Below are 18,601 nucleotides of genomic sequence, written 5' to 3' on the forward strand. Positions count from 1 at the left end.
ATATTAAGGAAATGGCCAGTTACAGTTTCAGTGTTTCCCCCTGAATTTCTGAGCATATCTTCCAAGAGTGAAGCTCTTACAGGTACTTTATTTAACACTTGTTCTGAGTTTGAGTATTTTATAATGGAGGGCAGTTGAAATATGGGAAGCCAAGTTGTGAGTTTAAACTAGTTGCAATGTAGACTGCTGCAGAAATAGGTAGAAAAAGGAAAAAATGATGTGTTTTGCTTTTCGTTTGAAAAAATTTCTTGGGTCCTCAATCTCTGTAGCTTTAGTTTCATTGCTACTACCCTATCTGCTGCAGAACATAACTCTTGGTGTGTCACTCCTGTTAGAAAGGATTTCCATATTAGCACAAACAAATCAGTGTTATTCAGGGAACAGCTGTTGTCCTGGTGCACCTCTGGAGATCTTTTCCTCCCACCCCCATAAGTGGGGGGAGCCAGTTGCAGAGTAAATTTCCATGGAAAGTAAGAGTCCAGTTCTGTAGCAGTAGTTTGAGATATTAAAAGAAGGAAAATGCTAGCAAACTGTTTTTCTTGGGTAGGCTGCCTTTTGCATTTATGACCTCTTTATTTACTGCAGCAGGTGGCTGATCAAATGTATTCCCCTTGCAATAGAAACTGTTTGGAATAGGATTTGGATTGCTTGAGGAAGCAACTCAACAAGCGTTCCAGCATTGGTCTTTGGGCTCACTTGAAGTTTGCTTGAACCTGCTTTCCCCTTTGGCCGGAAAGGAGTGGGGAGCACCTATAACCCCTACTACAACTATAGTTTGTGACTTTGATACAAATAATTATCAATTACCTACAGAAAATAAATTAAGCAAAGAAAAAAAATCTTATGGCTTAGAATTGTTTAAATATAGTGTAAGTCATCTTCAACTCATTGCATGACAAATATGAAATCGAGACTGCTAAACTGTACATAGAGTTTTCCCAAGACAGTTTTTAACTGCAAGACACTGCAAGACAGATTGGAGGGCAGCATGAAATCTGTTAGAGATGCATGACTAAGATTTGGTTCTGCAGTGGATGTGAGCCACGTATGGAAGTGTGTCAGAAGTCTGACTTGCAGGTGGTAATTAACTAAATCTTTCTTGTTTGAATTACATAAACAGCAGTATTTTTCCAAATAAAATTTCAATATAACAGCTTATTTTGTAGCTGTTTCACTGTACCACTCAAAGACTGTATTCTGAAGTCCTTGACTCAGGTAAATCGCTTCCTGTTCCCAGATCTGCGTTCAGCAGAATGTGATGCTGGCCCTTACTAAAGCAAAACTCCTCTCTCACGCTTGCTTGCTCAGACTTGCTAAAATCTGGAAAAAGCTTTTGTATTTGGTAATTAGCTGAAAATGTTCTGATGACAAAAAGCATATAATTTGTGGATGATATGTGTATTTTTCTTCTGTATGAGTCAGGGGAAAAATGTGCTAGATGCTATAAGTATCACAGAAGACTTGGTTTTAAATATGTAGAAACAAAATATAAATAGATAAATGAGAACAAAATATGCTTATGATAGGATTCATGTTAATGAATCATCAGATAGCAAAACATACTGGATCGAGTGCAGCTGTATATATGTGTGTATCTATAAGTGTATTGTATATGTTTGTGTGTATTGTATATATACACATGTATTTTTAAATGTCAGTGTTTCTTGTGTATTTCTGCAAACTCATGCTATAGATGAAACTCAGGAAGACTTCCATAGTATTAAAATATTCTGTAAGTGGAACACTTTCCCTTTCTGAAAAAGCTGATTCTAAATATAACCTCAAAAAGTAGAGATCCCCAAAGTCTGTAAATTCTGTATTGCAATTCCTGAAGACCATGAATTACAAAGCTGCATGTGGGAGAACAGTGATGCACTGCTGTTTTCATACAAAGCCAAAGTTTTCAACCAGCAGCTGAACGGCTGGTTATGGAGGCGCCGCATGACCTGAGCGATGTGCAGGACTGCACAGAGCTGTAAAAATCATGTGGAGAAGAGAAACCAGCTTGTGCAGCATGGGATGGGTGGAAGGAGGATGAAAGTGGGACATGAAATCAGTTTGCAGCAGCTTCTTTGGGAGCCTTCTGTGACGTTAGTAGCAAGTGCTATGGAGGGAGTCAGGAGCGGCTGTAGCAAAGCCCTGTCCTTTGGTACAATACTATCTTTTATAAGAGTATTAGATGCTGGTTCCAGTTTCATATTTGCAGAAAGAATATGCACATTTGCAGATCAGATTCTGCATTAGATGATGATGACGAAGTCCACTCCTTTTATGGCAAAGGCACCAGCTTAAACCTTTAAATTAGAGAATTTAGATGATGAATTAGAAATACTTGTGCAGAAGAGCTGTACTATGATACTACCTTTGAAAATGGCAGGCTTAAAACTGTCTTCTACGTGTCATTCCAGGGAAAAATATGAGTCAGGTTTATTTCTCAATCATAATTTTTTTTTCTCCTTTTTCCTCTTTCTCTGCATATGCTACTCTGTATTTATTTTGCTTTTGTGGTTTTGAGGATTTCTAAGACAGTTAGGACTTCCTATGCTTTGTAAATGAACTAAGTGATTCTACATAAACAAACTGCAGTTGGTGTGTTGGTGGTGTGCTTTGGGAGTGAGATACAGTGCCTGTTTCTGCAATTCAAATCTCTTAAAAAGGCAAGGGGATGGAGCAGGGAGAAGAGAAACAAGAGTGGCCTCAGCAACTCTTCCACATCAAAGAAGGCTAGATTTGCCTCTTCGCTTTAGGACTGTGTATGAAGTAAATGTATAGCAACTTTTAAGTGCTCCTTTACTTTCTGAGTCAGATATCACTCTGCAGAAACTTGGGCGTGCGTAAGGATCAGAACAATCAACTATTTATTACAGCTAACAGCAAGTTTTTATTAGTAGAAACCTCAAATTAAAAACTGACCTCTACTTTGTGGTTTTTCATTCATTCACTCATGAGATTAGTACTGCTTTTGTGATCTATTAATCAGAAAAGAATTCACTTTTTGCATGTTTTATTAAGTGAATACTTTCTTCCCTTAATGTCATATTCATGTGTTCATATTTCGGAAGTGTGCAGTGTGATAGATTTTGAAGGCAAGTATTTATATTTTGTAATCGGAACACTAAAACTAGGTGGCTAAAAGTTGTACAAAAGCAATAAAATACCCGTAAAAGATTCTATACGCCATTAGACTAGCTTCTGAGCGAGTACCTGTCATACCCTGCCTCACGTCCCTAACCCGTACAGAACTGTAGCTGTTGCTTCAGGCTTCATGCGAGGTGAGAGAATAGCAGTCCATCAAGTTTTAATATATTAAATATCCATATGGCAATGCTTCAGTAGTTTAGTTTATTTCCCTGGCCGTACTGTCTCAGTGAGAATTTCTCAGGCTAGCTGCATGGAAATGGGAAAGGAAGACACCATCTGACTGCTCCCAGGCAGATGCAGCATTTGGTGCTCTCCTCTGCAGGCTGTGAGCTCCACAGAGAAGGTAGTTACGTGCTCTCATGCCACTTTCTGGGAGAGGCTGGTATGCAGATCTTGAGGTAAAATGGGAGCAAAGAGGAAAATCAGTATTTGTGCCCACATGTCTACTAAAATGAGAAGAGCTACCCTTCTGTTTATTGGTGTGCGTAAATACTAATACTTATAAATGAACTTTGTTGTGGTCTTCTGATTAGCATAATTAAATAACCACACAGAGTAAGACAATAAAGCTGCTGATCAAAACTACTCCTATTAACCTTAAAAGGTTTGCTCAAATGCTTCAACAAAAACAGCACAAGGTACACAGCCAGTTAGTTCCTAGTAGTCAAAAATTCACCAAAATGTGTTAGATGAGCTTTAACAGTGGTTCAGAGACAGCTGGTTCTGTGGCCTTCTAGTCAAATAAACTCCTTGTATTATCTCTTCCTCTCTCAAGTCTGCTTTGTGATGAATTATTTGTAAGAGGAGGAAAAGGGCAGGAAACAGGAGTGATACTCTTCTCATGCCAAGTGTTAAAAAAAGCAGGGAGACAAAAGAGCTGGCTTTTATTTCACTCAACAGGTTTGGATTAGTCGAGACTTAGGAAAGTATTTCAAGAACCGTGTTTGTGAGATCAAGACTGTTACCGTAGCTGTTCTGGGGGGAACTGAGCTATTGCTGACTTGTTAAGCTGCTTTTACTCTTCAGAGGACATGACTGTGGGGAGCCTTTGAGAGGAGAATCCTAATGAGGTAGCCACACTTCTGCTTTTTCTTTCTTTCTTTCTTTCTTTATTTTTTCACCTCTTAATGCCAAACCTTTGTAACATGTCGTGATCCATTGAGAGGTTAATTTGAAATGCAGAAGATGGATGGGGCAAAGGGAAGGGTGAAGAACCTGTTTGGTGTGAAATAAGGGATGGTAGATTTGAATTCTGGATTTTCTTCCTAGCTCCATCACTGCCCTGTTGTATCGATGCCCTGAGCAGAGTCATTTCTGGCCCTTTGGTCCCTTCCCTGCTGCCTTCCAGAGAAGGGCTTGTCTAGCTGGTGCTATACATGTTATCGATGCTAGTGATGATTTGTGGGTATAGAAATTCTGGTGTTGCTACGATACTAGCAATAAAAATTAATCTACAGAATGCATCAAATACATATATTTATTGGGTGGTGAAATGAGAAGTCCATGGTGTTTTTGGCAATGCCAATGTATCATTCTGATCATAGAATTGCTAAGATTCTCTGTATTGTGAATTGCAGTTGCAGTGTTTTATATGCCTCTCAATATAGTTGAAGGATCATAAAGGACTTATCTTGGTTTTTTTAATGCATCTTCTAATACGAGCAGGATCTGTAGTGGTTGCACAACTGGGAGGCATTGGTAGTACAGGGAAAGATAGGAAGGAAGACACTTTAAGATGGTCTTTTTTTTAGGAAAGTAGAGAAAGAATTTCTTCAAAATTTCTAAATGCATTTTCTTTCCTGTGAAGGACATGAGAGGAATGTCAGGCTATCTTGGCATAGGCATGGGCTGCAGTGTGGCTTGCAATGGATGCCATAACAGAACTGGAGGTCTAGGTCAGGCCATCAGCAAATACCAACATACCTCATACAGGGGCCAGCATGTGGACTGGGATACATAATGTTTATCCTATTTCCTAAATACACCTATTTGCCAGATTCAGGTAGCTATTGCCGAGGGGACTCCTTATCTTCCTGCTATGTGAGGTACGTAGCTTAAGTTTTCATATAGCTTCAAACGTGATAATTGTTCAAAAAATATTTAGAGATCGTATGGTTTTCAACTATAAGCAGGAATATCTGCTGAAGACAGAATGTGCTCTTTTATTGCAGGTGTGTGTGCAAGAAATCATATCTGGAAAGACACTCAAGCAAATGATAGCACTAGCTTTCAGTCTAAAGAAGAGCAATCTGATCTTGTTAGCAAAGGAATTTCTTTTTGGGGTGTCAGTAGCTCACACACGAATGTGAGCATCGGTTCCTATAGAAGCCTTGTTACTTGCTTCAGTTTGTCAGTTATTTCATTGCTGTTTGGTTACAAAAACTAAGGAATTTTTTTTTTTACCAAAAGACCCATCTAGTAGAGCATCCTAGTTGCATGCTAGCTGATGTACAGAAACTGTACAGAAGTAAACAGGTTGAACCACTGCCTATGAAAGTTACGTAGACAATCTTTTCTACATTTCCAGCTAGAGTCTCACATAACCCTACCTTAAAAAAAAAAAAAAAATCAATTTAAGAGGATTCCACTGTATATCTGAAAAGTAGCCTGCTTTGCAGAATTTAATAGGATTATACTATTGATTCCACCCTTACAATGCTAGCTAGTATTTGGTACTTGTGAACTGCAGACTATTATGTGACTGAACACAAGGGAAGAGGGATTAGTTTGTAAAAGAATAAGCAGCTTTCCCTTAAACTGCCCTGAACCAAACCTGCCTACCTCTTTGGTCTCTGGTAGTAAATGCCAACTAACAAACACCAGTGGCAGCATCTTCTGAAGCTGGGTATCTTCTTATAACCACTTGCTCAGAGTCTCCAAGTGGGAGGGAATCAATCAAACATGTTGTGAGCTGGTGTATGGAGCTGCTGTAATGCAGATGTTATCATTTTCTCCAGAAACTTCCACCAGTATTTCTTTAACTAGATGAAAGCTGCTAAAACCTTGTCTAGAAACCCATGCCAGGTCCTGAGTCTGATGTTTTCATAGCAGTGCAAGGTACTTGCTGCTTTTTCAAAACACGATGGAAAAATGGACACTTGAGATGCAGTTTCCGTAAGGTGGTGGTTTTGGGGGAGGAACCCCTTTCTAGCAGGGAAAATAATTTTTTAAAACTAAGTCACTTCCTTAAATACTAGTGGTGTTTGTTTATTATTACTACATTAGTGAGCATAGTTCCTCCTGCATGTTTGTGCTATAAACCAATCACCCTCTTAAATCTGGCATCCTTCACAATGACAAGTTTTTCTGTAAAACTTCTAAGTTCTTGTGAAAACAAACTTTGTCTTTTTGTAATGAAAAGCTACATATGGGGGGGGAGAGGGTCCTCTTTTTTTCCTCCAGTTTCTCTTCCCATTTTTTCCTGATGATAGCCGTTAATCCCTTTCTTTAAAAGCAACTGGAATCTTCCAAGCTGCCTTTCCCCTTGTTTTTCAACTGCTCTGCTTCTAGAGAGCTGTGAAGACAGCAGTGCGTCACATTGGCGTTGCACTTGGTAAGGATAAATACCGGCAGAATGCCGAGATGCTAGAAAACAGAGATTGTGTGTCCTGGGATAAACTTTAAATTTGCAGTCTTTCCAGCCAGAAAATGTTACGCTATACTGCATCAGAACAGTAGCAGGCTGGGAAATAGCTGTAATTTTGTCTGTACCTCACCGTGTTGTGGCAGGCATCAACAAGTTACTTTTCTGTAGAACGCTTCACCTCTACTTACCTCTTCTATCTTTGTGAGTATAGCAGGTGACGGTGTTGAGCAAGAGATCTCCAATGCCTTGCACTGATTTAGTCCTTTATGCTTGGTCTGCTCTGCTTTGAATTTCTGAAAATTGAAGAGTTTATTGACTTTCAAACCTTAAAGAAGTGAAGGGGCAAACAAAGAGAAAGTCAACTAAGAACACAGAAAGTAGAATGAAATATGTGAAGAGTAAACACCTGGCCTGCTAGCTTTGGCTAGATGTTTCTTCCCCTTCCAACTGGTTTACGCTATATTGGTCATTAGTTAATGATGGTATTAGATGAAGCACAGTTTGGTGGCAATCAGGTACATTCAGCTTGGTTCAGTTTTGAATTTAAACCAACTTAATGCCAATACAGATTTCCAGATTAAGGCATAGGGATTATTAGATTTTTTTTAGTCCAGCTTTTGGGTTAATGTCAAACAATATCAGTTTCTCTCTCTTCCTTTTAAATCTAGCATCTTCTAATTTAGGGAAAAAAAATGCAGTAATATGAGGTGAAAGTGAAAAGGAGTTTGTAGAGATTAACGCTATATGAGTTGTGGATACTCCCTGAAGTCTTGTTGGAGGAATCGTTTCTCTATTGAAATGAAATGGACACAAATGAGGCGTCTCTATCTCTTGTGCCACCTTATTCAAACTGGCATTGGAAGTACTTTGAAAATTTGAGACTCTTCACACAGTAACCTTAGCTGTGACTTGTTTGTCTATCCCGTTTCTTAAATATGTATGCGTTGGTAGAATAGTGGAAAAGTCTGTGTGACTTTTGACCCTTAGCAGGGACAGCACTTCTTCTAGCGTTTTTTCAGATGCAGGACACAGTTTGCCCAGTGACGGATGTGCAGTCAATGTTGATAATTGCTGCTGAAACTAATACGAGTTGCAAGCATGAAACCTCCTTTTCCTTTTCAGCAAGGGGATGTAGTGCGGGATACAGGCATCTGGTCAATGTTCTCTTTTTTTCACCAGAAGGTAGGGGGGACGTTGTATCACTGCTATGTAAAATATTTCTGGAAACAATATGCCTGAGTGCATCGGCTTGGGGAGGACACTGAAAAAAACACCATGAAGTGTATCCTGTCCTTTATAAGTTTCTGGTAATGCAAGTTGAATTTATTAGCTGTCTGTTGCTACAGTAAAAAGCATTCACAAAATTTATGGCCAGAACAATAGCTGTACATATTTGGCCCGGTTATATTTACTGAAGGTTTTGTTGAGCTCATGGCATCCCTTGATTAACTGCCATCCAAGATGTATTTTGTCACAAGGACTATGTCGGAGTTGTGTGTCACTGTATTTCATAAAGTTCTGCAGGGTCTTCAGGGAGTGAGTGCAAAACATTAATTTAACAACAGGTGTGTGAACAAGTGGCAAAAGTAATAACTAATTGGCTGTCATTCAGGATTTATTTAGAGAGCTGATACTTGCCTCTCCTCAAGTAATGATGGATTTTACATTTTACTTTAACAGAGAGTGGCCACTTTTTGTTGCTAGAGTGAGTTTTTTTAGAGTGAATATCATTAACAACCACAGAACTTCTTCAATCATTTAAAAAGAAGATGGAAGAGTATATTGTACAGTATTTTCTTTTCCTTTATAATGCAGTAAAGGGGTAATAATATGTGCAAATCATGGTAATAGGATAGTATCAGTTTTAGCTAGCAAAAATTGTTACAATATTTGAAGATGTACAGGTGCAAAAAGAAACTGAAGATCTTAAACTTCAAATCCTTAGAAGAGTATTGGAGGGTTAAGTTTAATTTTGTCCAAATGTGTCAAAGATGATCTGTAGATTAGATTTTTTTTTAAAGGCTGTCGACTCCTCCTCTACAGTTCCTAAAGCATTATTTAGCCTAGAATCTAAAGATTAAGCTAGATCCTCGTTTTGTGCAACTTATCTCCATAAATAGCTTTTGTGAGGCCACAGCAGTCTGACAGTACATCAGTTTTATTGTCATGGCTTTCACACAAGTGGCATTGATTTGGTATTTAGCAGAAAGTAAAAAGAAGACTAATGTAATTTCGCTGCAAAATAATCATACGACTTGTATTACAGGAACATAATTGCTGTAGAGTTAATGCCAAAACTCTTCTTATTTCGTGGGGGCCAGAGGTTCATCTTTTTTGGTCAAAAGATATCTAATTTAAGTTTTTGGATTTTTGAGTACACCCATTTCATGCATTTCAAAGTGCAGCCCTTGGCTTCTCTGATTTTACTTGGAATGAACATGACCCTTAGTGATTTGTATCTTATTAACTCATTTGAATTGCATGCTTAGCTTCAAGCTCCTTTCCTTCTGTATCTCTAGTGGTGTTTGCCTTTATATTCTCTTGATCTGAAAATGTGAATACTAATCAGTTATCACTTCAATGTAATATTTCAAAGCTTAAAATATATTGTTGACTAATTCCTGCTATTTGAGACAGTTGATTTCTTCTGTCATTGTGATAAAAGAAATATGATAGAAGAAAATGCTATAGGTAATGAAGCCCAGAACTTAAGAAAGGTGGTAAAAATAAGTATTTTTATCTTTTAGTATTGTATATTTTGAGCTTATTGCTGAATGAGGTGCAACATACACAGTATAAAGTGCTTTAAACAGCAAAGCGTTACAGATCCTTCTCCTTGTGTTCTGTAACATCAAGGATTTGGTGGCGTGTGAGGTGTTAGCAGATTGAGCTCAGGAAGAGCCTGACTAAGTGCTGCTTATTCTTTGCAATGTCTTTGTTTTTTTTTTTTTTTGTTTGTTTTGTTTTTTTGTTTGGAGAGTGGAATTTTACTGTTGAACTTGAATAAATAAACTTTAATTGATGCAGTTATGGTAGCATAAAATAAAGGTCGAGGTATTTATCTTGGCTTTTAACAGGTATTTTCTAGACTTTCTTGTTTGTCTATTGTTTACAGAAATAACTCAGTATTTCAGGAAAGATTTACTAGTTCCGTCAAAAAAAAGTATGTAGGCAGAACTCTAGCCTTCCCCCCCCCCCCAGTGATTATTTTCATTATTAATCTTTATTTTTACTTTTTAAACTATAAGCAGAATTATCATTTATTCAATGAAAACACTTACATATTTGTTGCTATATTTGCTCTTTTAAAAGCCACATGGTTAATTTAAGCAGATCCCTGTATAGTTTAATCTATTTCTATAGAAGTAAAAGCGCCATTGGAATAAACATTTTTATACTTTTTGACCTAAATAACACTGAAAGAACTAAAACTAAGGCTGTACTGATGTGACTATATGTTTAAAGACAGTGTGCACTTCACAAAGTCTAAAATTAAATATTGTCAGTTAGGGATTTTCTTCTATCTCTGTCTGTTACTGGAGGCTTAATAAAACTTTTCAGGAAAGGTTTTCGGTTTTGTAATAACGCATGCAACTGAACCATGAAAAAAACCCAAAACTTCTTGAGGTGCATCTTTCCTTTCCTTCTGTCTGTGTGTGGTGGTTTTTTTCTTGTTTTTCTTTTTTTATCTTCTGTTAGTGGCAGTAACATGAAAAAAGGTGCTGGGCTTATTATTAAGAGGGACCCAAGAATGGAAAGGCCTGAAGCTGGGGAATGGCGACTGCCCTTGAGCCCATCTATGACCTGATAGAAAACAATTAAAAATACTGCTGAAAACGTAGTGAGATTTAACAAGAACGATGGCAATCACTTGCTGCTTCCTTGCATTTCAGAGAGAAATGAAAAGTTGTTGTTTATACATGACAAGTAACCCCCCCAGCATTTTAAATAAGGCTTTAAAATCTTTCCTTTAAAAGAGGATTTTTCACCAGATTCCTGTTTAAAATATATATATATAAAGCCTGTGGGCTTTGCACATGAGGCAGCCCGGTGTTTAAATTGTGCGATGCCTCTGTTTACGTGCTTCATCATTGCGCATGCTCAGAATTATGCGGGCGAGTTAAAGCATGGAAGAGAAACTTAAGAAAATAGCCACATAAACATGGGGCTACTGGTGATGCCCTGCCCCTTGGTTTTAATCTCGTAAATTCAATTCCTTCCCCTGGGAGTGGAGCAGCTTCTCTGTGTGAAGATGTACTGAAGTTTTCAACTTAATATTGAAATTGCTGAATAGAGAAAAGATTTCTGTGCAGAGCAGAGGAAGGGGAAGGGGACTCCTGCCTCTGGAAAGGTGGAGGGTGCTGGCAAAAAAAATCCACGGTGCTAGAGAGAGCAGAAGCAGGAACGTGCCCCTCTGTCTGAAAGACACGAACGTTGGACCGTGTCTGCAGGACCAGTTATTTTAATCCAGTAACTTTTCAGTTTTACCTCATGCCTTTATCTAGCTTCTCTGCCTTTCTACATCTGAAGAGTCAACAGAGCAGTTCCATTATTGTGTTGCTTTTGAAAATGATGAGACAAAAATGGACTATACACTACTATCATGACAATGTATAAAATTGCTTTGCTAGAGCATTTCTTCCAGTCCCTTATTTGTAATCAAAGCATTTGCAAGGGGCATAAGATACAGGCTGTTTTAGCCGTATGAGTTAGATCTGGTTATGCCTTACCGGTTTGGAGAAGATTATATTTAGAGTAGCTTTTGTGTGCATGTTCTCGATCACTCTGCTGTTCATGACTGAATATTCATGGACCATTTCCTTTCAAATATTTACTGGGTTGTCTGTTTTCATATGTTAAGTTTTCATATGAAATAAGCAAGACAATTTTGAGACAACATTTTAATTAGAGCCTTAGAGGCTATAAATATTTTACTGTTTAATAAAATAGTGCTGCAAGATGTAAATGATTAAATGAAACGTATTTTAAATATTCCAACTTGCATAACTTAATTATGCACACTTTCACGCTTCCAGATGGGACAAAACCTTGATATAGTGCAACCCATACTTTTTGTTTCTTATTGAGTGACTGAAACTTTTTGTTTGGTTTTGTTTCCCCCTGCCCCCAGGCATGATATTATGGGAAATAGTCTTTTTGCTGAAAGCTAAGCAAAGGATTCAGCTTTTGGGAAAGGAGGTAGGTAACTTGTTTTACGTTTTTTATCTTCAACTATGGCTTAATGATCTACAGAATGGTGCAATCTCTTTAATTATCTTAGAGATCATAAAGAAATTCACGGTAAGTAATAAAGAGGCTGATAATGTGAAGCATCAGGGTTCAGGTAATATGATTTAGTAGTGTTGTGAATAGAAGTCAAGTCTCATTTTACTTCCCCTTCCCGAAAAGGTCAAGAATGACTTTTGTTTAAAATCTTGAATGCTTTCTATTTGAATACATTATGAAAATGGGAAATGATAGGAATAAAAAATATGGTCAATGCAAAACAGTTAAAATTGCAGGTTTCATTCAGTGATGTAAAAAGATTTGTGTTGCAAGAGCAATAGTATTGCCACAGTTCAGGTACATCTGTATTCAATTTCTGATGAATTCCTTTCTGGATCGCAAAGCTCAAGATGCCTTACTGTGCTGTGAGAATTGCATCAATACTGAACACAGCTGTATATTTGCATTTTGTCACTCTGGCAGGAGGGTCACACATTTATGATAAGTACACAGTGGTTTGATTGTGTTCCCCCCCACGCCTCTCCCCAAAACAGGGAATACTACATGAATAGTTTGGATAGTGGGCTTTTTTTTTTTTTTTTTTTTTTTAATGAAAAGCTTTTGTGAAACTGAACTGCAGATCCTGCTTTAAAGCAGTCAGTGATGAGACAACACAGATTTCCAGTAAAAAATCAGATGATGACGTAAGTGACAATAGAGATAGAGGCAGAAGAAAGAAATGTTGATTATGCAAAGCAGATAAATGCAAAAGTAATAAGAGTTGATGATTTGGGATCCTGAGCATTGCTTATGGTCTGTTTATGTACCTAGAAATTTGATTTTTTTTTTTTCTATGCCACTGAAACAGGAGATCCATCAATATCAATTGATCAGTGCTTTTCTGGTTTTGAAATTTAATAGACTCTCCCTACACTTGCTTGCAAAAAACCAGGCTGCACCCTGTTACTGTGTTCCCTAGTGGAGGTGTCGCGGCCCAAAAGGAGTCGTTCAGGACGACCTCCCTCCCTTTGGGACCAACGACCAAGTTCGTGATGCCCTTGGACTGAATTAAGGTGAAACAACACCAGCCAACCAGTTTTAAGATTTATTAACACAAAGATAAGGCATGTGGTCAAATAGGATAATTCAATGGCGAATACTGCAACTAGCTAGACAAGTCCCGTGCCACAGGTTTCAAACAGATCTTACCAACATTCAACAAAAGAGCGGGAAAAAGAGAGGAAAAGGGGAAAAGAGAGAGAAAAAGATATCACCACCCATGGATCCAGCGGCATCCCGGTGGTCCTCTTCCTTTGGGAGTCTTGGCAGTGGAGGGGGGGCTACCGTCTGGGGGTAGGTGGGTCCCCTTCACCCTGGGTGTAAGTTTTGGCGGTGCGTGTGCAGTAATTACAACTCAAGCAGGGTCCGACCCTAGGTTCCCGCTGAAAACCTCGGAATGACACACGTGCAGTGGTTACAGCTCGAGTTGGGTACCTCCAAAGAGGGACCCTGAACAAAGAGATCCCCGGGCAATTACAGCTTTTTCAAATTAAGTTCCCCCCCCCAACACACGTGGTAGTTCAGACCAGTAGTAATTTTTGGGTCTGGGGTCTCCTGCTCCTTATTGGCTGTTTCTTTTCTCCCTTACCTTTTCTGTTGCCGTTTCTGCTGGCAGGTGTGTCTCCATTCCTCGGGTCCTGCCATCATCTCTCAAGGTCCTGACAAAGAGGTGGTTACTCCAGCAATTAGCACTGTTTCAGCAGTGCACAGGAATGTAAATTGCTGGTAACGCCCTTATCATTCCCGCCTGCACCAGCTCTGGGGCCCTTTCTCACTGTACTAGGGAGTGCGGCCTAAGGCTTCAGCAAATTTAGCCACTCATGCCAAGCAAGTTTTATAGAAGTTGTGCTAAAAACAGACAGTCCAGGTCCCAAAGTCTCTGCCCGATCGTGGTCTGGCTCGGTGTGTCCCGGGTGGTCGCAGGGAGACCATCTCGGGGGTTGCAGCAGCCCAGTCCTGTTTCCGCCAGGGACAGATGGCTTGTTCGGGGTTATGGCCTGCCTGCACCCCATGCACCAAGAAATGTTTAAGGCAAAAGTTCATTCATCTGTCCACCACAGGAGGTCATCAAATTATTTGAGACCCCATTCTTCCCCCCCTCCCCGGTGGAACAGAAATTTGTATGTTACAGTTACCTTTTGATAATACAGCTATACAACTGATGTTTACATTATTACTTGTTGCTTTAATAATATGCATGCAAGATGACACAAGAAAAAACTAGACCTCATATGGATTCTTTGACATCACGTGATTTCTCAAGTGACATTTTGACATTAACTTCTATAATTAGTACTAGTTATTAATTAAGAAATGTGTTACCATCAGGAATTCTGAAATGGATAATTTTATCCACTGCTCAAAACATTAGCTGAGAGCTAACTGGAAAAAAAGCAGAATTCAAAATAGAGGGTTTTTTTTTAAAAGCAAAACAACCTTTTGTTTAACTGATGTAGTTCATATCAATGAAATATTATACCAACATTAGGTGTAAAGATACTGTGGATGTAGAAGAAAGCTGAATATGTATTCCTTGCTTAAATTATATCTTAATAGATGTTGGCAACTGAATAGTTGAACATCAAAGAATAGGTTTTCCTGTCCTCATCTGTTGCATTGGGGTCTGAAAAAAATAGGTAGAGGCTGCTGCTAAATACCTGCACTTCATCTGTGGGCAGCAAAATGTTCAGAGAGGCAGAGGCAGACTGAATCAGACATAGAAATGCATGACAATCAGAGTGATATTACAAAGAGAAGCACAAGACAGATGGCAGCACTTACCTGCACCTGCCTTGGACAGATGAGCAGCCTGTCTTTTGAATGTTTGTATTTCTGGGGAGATAGATGTATGGAAGTTCAGTTACAGTTGACTTTTTTTAATGCTCTGAGACGCAAATTTTGGTAACTCCACTGAGGTCAGCAGAATGGCCTGCTTGCATCAACTGGATATGATTTAAATATTTAAACTTCAGAAACACTGGCTAATACCTCTCTTACGAGCTTTTTAATTACCCATTGCATTTGTAGTATTTAAATCATTAGAGTGGTATTGTCACATACTATCTAGACATGTAAGGCTTTTATACTGACATGACAGAATTGTCAGTTCATACTTCATAACCTTACAATAGCTTCATGTTAGGATGAAGGTCTCCAGCAGAAGGGGGAAGAACATAGGATGTATCAGAAAAACGGTTCCATAATGGTCGGATAGATTAAAAAAAATAAATAGGATAAGAAGGAAAATATAGGACTAAAGTCATAATGAGTCATAATGTTGCAAGTGAACAGATGCCCTGCAATGACTGTAAGAAGAGTTGGGTGTTTAATTTAAAAAAATAGCTTTGGCTAAAAATAACATCTATAAAACTTGTGTTGATATCCCAGCAGAAGCTTTTGTTACCTGGTAGCAACTTAACTCTGTCTTGGCAAAGTATTTTGGAAAAGCTGGGTTGGGACAGCACTACATCAGCTGGCGAGGGCTTTGCTTTGAAAGGGGCCCATTAGCTTCACTTGAATTCTGGGTGGGTTTCCTGTGAATTCAGAGAGAATACTTGTTGCCATGAGAACTCTAGAAATCCAGATCAGTATGAGATGCATCAGCTGACTGGCAAGACTGAGGGTTTCTAGGCCCGCAGGTATTTTTTCTTAAAACATGGCCAATACCATCCCATGGAGCAGATGGAATGAACGTCAACCTCAACTGAAATGCCTATTTCCAGTCTTGAAAAAATAAACCCATTCAAATTTTTTTCTTAACTGTATTCCTGTCACTTCATATTATTCCCATGAAAAACTTAGAATAGAGCCTTTTGTCCCATGATTAGAAACCTGTAATTCTTGTCTTGTGGGAATAGAATATATCAAAATGACAGCTATGGGCTTGACCTGCCACGCTCACGATGTTGAATATGCTTCTCTGAAGTCAATATCTGGATCACTGGAAGCTGCAAAAAGTCAATTGCAGTCAACCTTTCTGGGGTGATTTACTTGCACTGACGAACCAAACGATTAAGAGTTCTGCCCTTGATTTCCAAAGAAATAGGGTATGAGTTTAGTAAAGCCATTTCCTTTCCTATTCAGCTCCATGTGGTTTCCCTTTAAGCTCTGTAAGGTCTTTTGGAGAGATTGCGGTGGGCTGGGTTTGGAAGTTGGTCTGTGCAAGGTAGGTCCGAAGCTGCTGGTGAATGATGAGAAGGTGCAGCGTGGTGGTAAATTGGTGGGGCTGGCTGCCTGACTGAGGACTGGAGAAGTGAGGTGGCAGAAGGAGCTTTGAGAAAACCCGTGGCTACAGCAGACGGGCAAAGTTAGTGTTTTGTTGCACAGTTTGTTCTAGAGGAGTTTAGGAAAGCTCTAAAAATGTATTCGGCCTTCTCTGGGGAGAAGCCTGAGAAAGAAGCTCAAACTGCAGCACCAGTTGAAGAAGTTTTAAGCTAAAAGAAGAAGATGAATTGTAACGAATCTGAGGATAATACAGTATTACCAAGGAGTCTTCAAGAAATTAAAAAGTGAAGTGGCTGAGTGAATGACTGTGTAGCGTGACCTGGCATTTAGATCAGCCTTGATATCAAAGCAATGAAAAGTGGCAACTGCAGTAGCATTTTTTTGTTGTGATGCTATACAGCAGGGTACAGTTCCTCTTGAAATCTCACAGGATGTGTGCTGGAAGCTGTGCTGGCAAACCTTCATAAATAATCTGGGAAAAAAAGGGGTAACTAATAACATGACAGTTAAATACACAGCTGTTCAGTCAGCTTTATATTTGACTTTCTGAAGAATGCTCATCTGATGTGACTTAAAGGCATACAGAACTACAGTATTCATAAATGCAAAGTAATGCACTTAAGGACAAGATAAAACAGCTGCATCAACATATATGCAGTGTTGGGCTCTAATTTAGCTCTGAGCACTTAGGAAACAAAGCTTGGAGTCATATTAAAGAGCCAAAATAGGTCCAGAATAGCGAAGAAGAACAGACGTGTGAAGAGGAGAGATGAAACAAACTGGCTTTTCAAATTAGAAGAAATCTGCAGGAGAGGTGAAGGATGATGGAGACGTAAAAAATCAAGAGTATAGAAGAGGTGAATAGGGAGTGATTGCTTGCTGTTTCTTACAGTACTAGTTCGAAGAGGCATCCAGTGACGTTTTTCAAGCAGCAGCTCTGAAGTATTAAAAAAAAAAAAAAAGTTAGTGGTTTAAAGTCATGGCTTCTAGAGTTGGGGAGACTGAAAAGATAAGAAAAATTTGGGGAGAACCATTGTCCGTTAGTGGCTATTAAATGTGTTCCCTAAAGAAGGGATTGTCAGATGCTCGTATGGCGTTACAAGGAATGATCTTGCTCTGGGCAGGTCCTGAGTGTCCTCTTTTTTTTTATGCTGTTTTGATGTAGCCTTTGTTGGATGGCAAATGACCAGGTAGGTCCATCTCTGGTCTGACTGTATGGGGCTTTCTCCATTCATGTTTTTGATCTGCCTTTTAAAACGTTGGCTTCCTGAAGAACAAATGCAGTGGAGCAATTCGTTCTTTAATCAGAGGAGCTTTTGGAGTTATAGCTGACAGGATGCAGTTGCTCAAGGGCACCGTTCAAAGGCACGTAAGGCCTGGCCTTCAGCAGGAGGCAAGGAGCTGGTCCTTTGGACTTCCAGCTGATACCTTGGTACACGAATGTCTGAATTCGCTCAGTAATGGCGCATGTGGTGGAACCCCTTGCATGAAATGGAAGCTGAAATTAAAGCCCTGTTAATCGACTGGTGAGAAGGGAAGGGGCTGGGGTTATCAGACCTGGCAGGACCGAGCGCCTCAGATCCAGAGGGAAGTGACTGTGGGTGAGCACAAGCTGCGCCGGTTGTGGCAGAGCAGCTCACTGCTGCTGGTGTCTTAAGTGCTTCGGCTGTCAGAAGATGCTGTGTACCTTTAGATATAGGCACCGGCTGAACAAAAGTTTCCAAAATTGTGGTAGAGCTCAAATGCCAGACTTCGTCGTCTAAATGGTGGTTCAGTGCCTAATGTCTCTTCTGGCTTTATCCTGATATACTAAATAAAAATCTTTCTCTAGTTTTCTAGTCTTAATCCTGCCTCAAAAAATACTGAAAAGGAAACTTCCCAAGGCTGTGACTTTTTCTTTTCCTTGTACTTAAGGATAAATCAGAACATACTAATGGTAACCGGTTTGTTTATCTCCAAGCTTTAAATTTATTTTCATTTACACTTGTTATTTCTGTTGTCCTTCTGTGGTTTTCTTGGCTAGTTTTAATACTTAAAAATCCCTCAGAACTTCCCCCCCAAACCCCAGGCCTTCCCCAGATGTTCTGTAAATGCTTAAATCAAGCAATCAAATACCTTTCAAACAGAGGGTAGTATAGTAGTCAGGTACAAGGCATGCATACATAGGGCTAGCCTACCTATAGGTCTCTCTTTCATATTGACACATTTTCAGTGTAGGCACTGGAGCCAGGCTTAACCTTTTCATATCAGGAGTCATATGCTCCATGCCTGTTGAAGTTCTTTCCAAGGGAAACTGGAGATTATTTTTTTATTATTATTATTAATTACCCTGCTATCACTTTTGACTTATCTAGAATGGCTTGT

General features: G+C 39.2%; 2 long non-coding RNA genes across 2 annotated transcripts in view; one reads left to right on the forward strand and one right to left on the reverse strand.

The window, feature by feature from the left end:
* Positions 1-13,654, reverse strand: part of LOC135328193 (uncharacterized) — a 46,886-nt gene extending 33,232 nt beyond the window's left edge. The window contains exons 1-2 of the long non-coding RNA XR_010388961.1: positions 13,602-13,654; positions 6,916-7,020 (exon numbers count right to left, since the gene is read on the reverse strand). This is a non-coding gene — a long non-coding RNA (uncharacterized LOC135328193). The remainder of the gene's footprint in view (positions 1-6,915; positions 7,021-13,601) is intronic.
* Positions 1-18,601, forward strand: part of LOC135328194 (uncharacterized) — a 111,752-nt gene that overhangs the window by 13,736 nt on the left and 79,415 nt on the right. The window lies entirely within an intron of this gene.

Source organism: Dromaius novaehollandiae, chromosome 4 (genome assembly GCF_036370855.1).
Source record: "Dromaius novaehollandiae isolate bDroNov1 chromosome 4, bDroNov1.hap1, whole genome shotgun sequence".
Classification (NCBI taxonomy): Eukaryota; Metazoa; Chordata; class Aves; order Casuariiformes; family Dromaiidae; genus Dromaius; species Dromaius novaehollandiae.